General features: G+C 48.7%; 1 protein-coding gene across 1 annotated transcript in view; it reads right to left on the minus strand.

The window, feature by feature from the left end:
* Nucleotides 1-8,941, minus strand: part of LOC142565812 (atrial natriuretic peptide receptor 1-like) — a 60,199-nt gene that overhangs the window by 49,805 nt on the left and 1,453 nt on the right. The window lies entirely within an intron of this gene.

Consider the following 8,941-nt stretch of genomic DNA (forward strand, 5'->3'; position numbering starts at 1 on the left):
TATATAGTAAAAGCGGGCAAGTGGTACTCGCTTGCCCTACACGTGGTGACCACAACCATGCTCTCGCTCAGTTTCTGAACACACGTGGGAGGCCACGTGGACGCTGCAACGGCGAGGTTTCGGAACCATGGCAGCTGGTCGCTCCGTTTCCGCCGATGCCTACCTAGTTGGCGCGAGGAGAGATCTAACTCACGCATCTTGCCGTCACCTAGCTACCTGATCAGATTCAAACGGGGGGGGGGGGGGGGGGTGAGGCGTACAAGTATCCGTGTCCGAACGATAATGACTGGGGCGTACAGACACACAGTAGCCACACTGTGCCCCCACTGGGCCGCGCTGAGCAATCTGCGCACTGAACTAATCGAGTAGGCAAACATTGTTGCGAGGACGAGAGACGCTCTTTGTCGTTTAGAAGATGGCATTTTCATTTGGCCTCGCTCGGTGTATTTGCCGGAGTGGTACCGAATTCGCATGGATGCTGTCCTGCTGCTGTCCAAAATACTCGATACTGGTAAGCGTGGTGCTGCTGCTGTGCGCTGTGTTTCTCCACGAAATTAACGTGAGCGCCACGCACGAATGCATCACCTTACCAGCGCAGAGGAACGATTAATGAGGAGGAAAACGCAGGGCGACCACGGAAGTTCACCTGGGGCTCATCAAAAAACCAGAATCATGATGTTTCTTAAGTTCATGTTGGTAGCATAATAACGCACAGATAAGGGTTCCAGTCGACGCGTGCATGTAACGGGACGTTTGTTTATAAGTGCGAAGGATTGCTCTCCGAATGCCGCCAATTTCTTGCGCGTGAGCGGGAGCGTGGGGAACCTTGCTGTTTTCGTGGGCCGATTCCGGTCATAGTGCAGTTTCGAACCATGTGCGACAGGGGCGACTCGGTATGTGCCACTGGGTTTTCGTTTGCTTTCAGTCTTATGTCTTGCCATTAGAATAATCCTCTCTCATTTATTATAAATGATAGAGGCCCATGTCCAGAGACACGTCCGCTGACCTATGCTGACATGGTCCGACGTCCTCCCACTTCACCGCCGGTAGCGTCATTTCAGCCACGGCCCGTTCCCGTGCCGTCGTGGCAACGGAAGTCTGTGAGACGACCTCCAGTTCGCCGTACCGACTTGTGGCGTGCGGCCGACTGTCGATCACTCTGCTTCCACTGTGGGGAACCAGGCACGAGCCATCGAGGCTCCAAAGATACCCCCCCCCCCCCCACGCTCTTGACGAAGACGATATGATGACGACAAATACTCACGCCGACGAAGACGATATGACCGCGACGAATACTCACGCCGACGATGTTGCCCGTGCCGATAGCAGCATTCTGGTGGATGGACATCACGTCAGCGCTCTTGTTGGCACTGGCACAGATTTCTCAATTATGCGGCAAGAGCTGGCCGACCGCATTAGGAGAGTGAAGCAACGCATAAGAAGTGCCGGGGGTCAGCTAATGACACCAACGGGAACATGCACCGCCCGAATCCACATCTGTGATTCCAGCTTCGTTGCCACTTTCATCATTCTTCCCGACTGCTGCAAAGACCTCATCTTGGGGATGGATTTTGTGCGAGATCACGGCACAGTCACAAACATTCCGGAACGTATGGTGACGTTTTCTGCCAGCCCATACGCCGACACGATGAATGACGGGCAACATTAGCGATTGCGAATCACCGACGATGTGACCATTCAGCCGCGATCCTGCCGCCTTGTATCTACAAAGAGCCCTACCACGGGGATGTGATCGCGGACCAAATCGTTGCACTATTGCTCACGCAAGGCGTTTCTGTTGCTAGAGGCGCACTCAACATGACTCATGGACATGCGGAAGTCCTTTTCACGAACTTCAGCACCAAACACCGTCGCATCCAGAAGGGTACCGCAATTTCGTACTACAACGACATCATCCAAATAACAGGTTGTTTCGCTCTACAATCAACGACCGTCCCGCCCTCGACGCCTTTGTCTGTCAACGTCAGCTCCACCCTGTCGCCTTCCGAGTGGCAGAGCCTAGTGGAGTTGATACACGAGTTCGAAGATTGCTTTTCGACTACGTCAAAGGTCAAACAAGCACCACTGACCAAGTAGTGTAGTGTCATCCGTATCCTCACGGATGACACTACGCGGCCGATTCAACAAATCCCTACCGTGTAGCTCCAAAGGAACGCGAAGAGATTCAAAAGCAAGTGGAGAAGATGCCCGAGGATGATGTGATACAGCATTCGAAAAGTCCCTGGGGGTCACCCGTGGTTTTAGTCGAAAAGAAAGACGGCAGTTTGCGATTAAGCATCGATTACCGAAAATTAAACCAGGTCACGAAGAAAGACGTCTATCCGCTGCCACGCATCGACGATTCGCTGGACAGGCTGCGGCATGCACGTTGTTTTTCATCAATGGACCTACGAAGCGGGTATTGGCAGATTGAGGTCGATGAGAGAGAACGTGAGAAAACTGCCTTCGTGACCCCCGATGGTCTTTACGAATTTAAGAGGAAGCTTTAGCTCGGGGGCTCCTATCTAAATACATGTAAAAGGAGAATTCGTTTTTCTCAGCAACCACCGCACCAAATTTGACGAGGTTTGTTGCATTTACAAGAAAAACTCAAAATCTAGTGACTGTTGGTTTCGAATTTTTGAGTTAGGTTGTGAATTTTTTTATTAAAAATTGGCAAAAATCGAAAAATTTCAGAAAACGAAACTATCAAGTTTACAACTCTGTAACTCAGCAATGAAAGATGATATCACAATTCTGTGAATTGCATCTAATAGTACATCTAAAGCGGACAAAATTGGTATGTTACACATGAATATAAAAAAATTTAATCATAGGGACATACAACGTTTGCAAAACCGTTGTAACCAACGTAACGAATTCACGTAAGATGTAAAATGACATACTGAATTTGTCCGCTTTCAATGATCTAATGGATGCCGTTTACAGAACCGCGATATCAGTTCTTGATGCAGAGCTATGAATTTTTAAACTTTGTGCTTCTATTTTTTTCAAACGATCAAATATTTGAAAATCGTGTTAAGAAAATTTAAGCCCTAAATCGAAATTCTGCTTCCAACAGTCACTAGAATTTAACTTTCTCTTTCAAATGCAATAAATTTCATCAAAATCGGTGTAGGGGTTATCTCAGAAAAACGTTTTTGCGTTTTACATGTATTTGAATAGGCCGCGTCGGAGTTGGGCCCGAGCTAAAGCTTCCTCTTAAGGTCCTTCCTTTCGGTCCGGGCTCAGCGCCTGCCCCTTTTCAGCGTCTAAGGGACAACGTACTATCAGGCTTGAAGTGGTAAACATGCTTGGTCTATCTGGACGACGTCATAGTGTTCTCAGCTACATTTGAAGATCACATAAGCCGGTTACTCACTGTTCTCCAAGCCATACGCTCGGCTGGCCTGACGTTAAAGCCCGATAAATGTCATTTTGGTTTCAGTGAACTGTGCTTCCTCGGCCACGTCGTCAGTCACGAGTGTGTACGACCTGATCCAGCCAAAATATACGCTGTGGCAAAGTTATCCACATCATCCGACAAGAAGGCAGTGAGGCGCTTCTTAGGCTGTGCGCCTATTACCGACGCTTTATTGCGAATGCATTGCTGGGCCGTTAACACGCGTGACACGAGACGATGTTCCCTTTCTGGGGGGGATGGGGGGTAGCATTTAGTGAACTACGCCAACGCCTGCAAACGTCTCCTGTTCTTCAGCCCTTCGACCATGATGCCCCTACAGCACTTCACACTGATGACATCGCGCAATGTTGGTTTGGGTGCCGCACTGGTGCAGTGGCAAGACGGCTCCGAAAAAGTAATCACCTATATACGCTAGCCGAACACTCTCTCGTACGGAGGAAAACTACTCAAATACCGAGAAGGAATGCCTCGATCGCAGTGGTGTGGATGGTTATCGAGTTTCGCCCGTACTTGTACGGCCGCTCATTCCAGGTTGTCAGCGATCCTCATTTTCTTTGTTGGCTGACTAACTTGAAAGACCCATCTGGCCATATGGTGCGCTGCAGTCTTAGGCTTCAGGAGTTCGATATGATCATAATTTACAAATCAGGGAAGAGGCACATCGACGCCGAGTGCCTCTCTATGTCACCTGTCGAGTCCGCAGGTAACGATGACGTGGACGTGGACGCTGCATTTTTGGGCGTCGCCGACGCTGTCACTATTTCACAGGAGCAGCGCCACGACCCGGAGCTGCTCCCACTCATCAATTTCTTGGAAGGCCGGAGTAAAGACGTTCCACGACTCTATGCCAGGGGACGGTCGTCGTTTTGTCTCCGGAACGATGTTCTGTATAAGAACTTTTCTGCCAGTGGCAGCACGTACCTGCTTGTCGTACCGGTATCACTTCGAAATGAACTACTAAAAGCATGCCACGATGAAACCACTCCAGGTCATCTAGGCTACACGAGAACATTGTCCCGACTCCGAAGGAAGTACTACTGGCCGAAGCAACCCGCTGCTGTAAAACGCCACGTACAAACATGTGCAGACAGACTGCCAAAGGCGCAAAGCGCCTCCCGACAAGCCCGCAAGTCTCTTACATCTGGTCGAGATACCAGGCCAGCGATTCGCCCAAGTTGGAATGGATTTCCTCTACAGCTGGCAACAGATGGATCATTGTTGCCACCGATTACTTGACGCGCTACGCGGAGACGAAAGCTACACAGCGGGACACAGCAGCCGAAGCAGCTCATTTTTTTCATTGAAAACATCGTCCTAGGCACGGCGCCCGAAAAGTAGTCATCACAGACAAGGGAACTGCCTTCACTGCCGAACTTCTTGGCTCGCTTCTCAGACTCAGTGGTACAAGCCACCGGAAAACAACCGTTTATCATCCCCAGACGAACGGACTAACCGAGCGTTCTAATAATACCCTCGCAGACATGCTATGCATGTAGTCGACATAGAACATAAGAACTGGGATCAGATTTTCCCTTACGTAACGTTCGCCTACAATACCGCTCGACAGGAAACTACTGGAATGACACCATTCGGCTTGGTCTACGGTAGCGAAGCCACGACAACGCTGGATGCCATGCAGTCGCACGAGTTTGACGACATACCTACAGACGCTGACGAATTTACTCAATGCGCCGAAGAAGCCAGACAGCTTGCCCGCGTACGTATCTGCATTCAGCAAGACCAAGATGCAAAATGGTACGATCTTGAACGATCTTACGGCGTTTGTGCTGTTCTTCTCTTCTCGTCCGTGTTCAATTGTGCGCTGGAGCGATGTTTCATAATGCCAATCACAACCAACTAGCCCAGCTGTCCATACTTAACGATCTTCAACACAGGTCCGTTTTCTACACTCCCGGCGACAAAGTCTGGATACCCATACGCCGTCGTGGACTCTCCGAAAAACTCCTAAGACGGTACTTTTAGGCCGTACAGAGTGGTCCGCCGCCGGAGCGACGTGAATTACGAGGTCGCTCCCAACAGTGACAATAGCTCCAGTCGCCGCCAGAACTTACCCGAAGTGATGCATGTGGTAGGGATGAAGCGGTACTTGTCTAACTAACTTTTTTTTTGTTTTTTGCGTGCGTTACTCTGTGCCGTTGTACACCTCCCTGATACGCTTAAATTGCGCATCGGGACGATGCTTCCTTAGGAGGGACGCAAATGCCGCGCTTGCACTGCTGTGAAGACGACGACATTGCGAGTATCTATGAGCGTTTTTATCAAGGCGCAGTGAAGAAGTCGCGGTTGTGCTCAGTATTAAAAAGGCAACTTGCCGCTGTGCCTCCTGAACATGAAAGAGCATAGGTTAGGGCGTGTTGGTATTCCATAACTGAGGTTTTTTAGTGCACGAAAAGAGACGAGAGACAACAGATTCAGACAACAGACTCCTGAACAGTACGTGCTCTACAACGCCTGTTTTTGACGTTGCGACAAGATAAACATTACATCATATATCACCACCTAACCGTTCGCTACACAAGATTTGCATTAATTATACAACAGTTAGCTGAAGATCGTGAATGCTTCGCATTACGTAGATGTCAGCTACAGTTTAGTCGGCCAAAATTTTGAGTTATGAAAGAATTTTAAAATAAGATAGAAAGAAAACATGTTTACCTTTTCCCAATACTTCTTGTACATAAATGTCATCCGCGATTGGCCATTGCCACAGCGATCGTGTCATTATCCGTCTGATCGATATCGTGAGTGGCGGGTGCCGGAACGCCGACCAATCACGAATGGATGTGAACAGTGCAGGAAATGAGGATGGAGACAAACCGCGAGGGCCGACTCTACTGTCTGCGTGCTCGCTTTTTGCGCCGTTCCCGTACCTTCTATAAGATGAAAGAACTAGGCAAACGACGCACGCTTTTGCATTGAGGAAGCTTTCTTATGCAAGAAGTACGCGCCGTGGTTGCTCAGTGGCTATGGTGTTGGGTTGCTGAGCACGAGGTCGCGGGATCGAATCCCGGCCACGGCGGCCGCATTTCGATGGGGGCGAAATGCGAAAACACCCGTGTACTTAGATTTAGGTGCACGTTAAAGAACCCCGGGTGGTCGAAATTTCCGGAGTCCTCCACTACGGCGTGCCTCATAATGAGAAAGTGGTTTTGGCACGTGAAACCCCATAATTTTTTTCTTATGCAAGAAAAATTTAGACTATCGATTTTGTCCTTCCGTCCTCGTGCCTTGTCCCCCCGCGCTGGTTCTGTGAGGCTGACCCACCGCAGTGGATTCGCAGCTGATGTACAAGGTTAGCGGATGAGGACATGGGTGTCGACACAGACTCCTTTCAAGCTGTCATACCACAAAATTATTGCATTCTCCTATGTGCATTTCCAAAATAAATTAAGTTATGGGGTTTTACGCGCCAAACCTACGATCAGATTATGAGGCACGCCGTAGTGTGGGACTCCGGATTAATTTTGACCATTATGTTTCTTTAACGTGCACCTAAATCTAAGTACACGGGTGTTCTTGCATTTCGCCCCCATCGAAATGCAGCCGCCGTGGCCGGGATTCGATCCCGCGACCTCGTGCTTAGCAGTGCAACACCAAAGCCATTAAGCAACCACGGCTGGTTATGCGCATTTCCAGCCCTCACAACATTAAATCGCTATTGATTGGTTGTAATTAACTCTCTCTCTCTCTCTATCTCTCTCTCTCTCTCGTGCCTGAAAAACGTCTTTATTAAGCTCTGTTTCTTTGAGAATTCGACGTGCCTCATAAACAACACTTCCCGAATCTGCAGAACATATCGCAAAGCATTCTTTTCCCCTCTAAGCGTCACTACACTGGATGCCACACTATATCAGGCGTCCAAGCTCACACGACGCGAGAAAAGAAAATGCGAAAAATAAGGACGCTCTGAATAGATGAAATCAACTGTATGTTGAATACGACCTCCTGAAGAAGCCTTCAGTGTCTTGTGTTTCACTAATTAAGTAATTAGGACTAGTTAGGTAACACGCCATTTAATTACTAACTTTACGGGCACAGCTTTAATACAAGGTTTGTAGAGTACATTTCAAAACATTACTTTCAGTTGCTTGCGACGCGCTACCTGTAGCTCTTTTTCCTGCCTTAAGTGAAAGCCTGCGATGCCTTTAAAAAGCCGAGCAGCCCACCGCTTACGCGCTACAGCGGCTTCCTTGTAACTGCGGGGAAATACAGCTACGCAAAAGGTAACGCGTCGCAAACAATTGAAAGAGTTATTTTCAAAAGGGCTCTACAAACCTCGTGTTGACATTGTAGACGTATACTTAATAATTAAAGGGTTATATTCTTAATTACTACCAATTACTTAATAACAACACAAAAATACTGGCGGCATCTTCAGCAAGCTGCTAAGAGCGTATAGTTGGTTTCATCCACACAGAAGGTTCCGCTTTTCTTTACGACTAGCTCCGTGTTAGCGGGAAACCCCGCATATTATCTCACGCAGAAAGGATAAGCCGCAAACGGATTTCGAATATCATTGTATGATCATATGATTGAGCGAGAATAGAGTTATTGAATTATGTAGATAGCCGACGAAATATCAAAGAAATAAGCAGAAAGACAATTTCCGGAATTCATTAAATCTGCGAAGTACTCATCCGCTACCCACGGAAGCGTCCATGTAATGAACCGAACACAGAGCAATGCTGGCAATGCGCTACTTGTATATTGGGCTTGTTTAGTTTCGCCCGTGAAAAATACCACCCCAGGACAGGACACCAAAAAGGGAGTACATCGTATGTGTCTCCTTTTCTGGTGTTCCATCTACGTTGTCGTTTTTCGCCCTTTAAGTACCCAGAGCCCGCTAATAGCGGTGCCCTGTATGAACCTCTGCTTTGTGAATGGGAGCCCTGTCTGAAGACGGATGGAGCTGCTCCGCATGCCGACTCCAGAGTGCACGGCATAGCGTGCGCAGTGACGCTAAGCACGGATATTGTTGAAAGAGCAGTCACGCGAAGAAGGCATGCAAGCGCTGAACAAAACTCACGCAGGCGCATGCGAAATTTGCGCCATGACGTGTGCACATTGTGCCCTAATATGTACGCCGGGAGCACTGACAGCGAAATCGTGTTTTCTGCCCACCGTTGCAACGCTGCACAGAAATGTCGTTGAAAAGTGCCGGCATCTTTTACATTTAAGTGGCTTTACATTTTTTAAGTGGCTGCAAAGTAACCGTCAAGCATAGCTGGAAGCCGACTGCGCATTCAACCAGCTGCCAGACCAAACATTTCGTGCACTTACACCTAATGCGGCAACTCTGCCGCTGCCACCACCGCCTGTCGCTCGTGCTTGTCACAGTTCCTCCTCTGGCATTCAGGTTCCATGCCAGTACGTCGCCCTCACGATAGATTTGTTTCACTTTGACCACGTTTTTCAACGCTCCTGTTCCCAGAGACGCATTGGAAGTGTTGTTAGGCTCCATTACATCATTGTCTTGATGCTGCCTAAAAGGCGAAC

This window comes from Dermacentor variabilis, unplaced genomic scaffold (assembly GCF_050947875.1).
Source record: "Dermacentor variabilis isolate Ectoservices unplaced genomic scaffold, ASM5094787v1 scaffold_12, whole genome shotgun sequence".
NCBI classification, from domain to species: Eukaryota; Metazoa; Arthropoda; class Arachnida; order Ixodida; family Ixodidae; genus Dermacentor; species Dermacentor variabilis.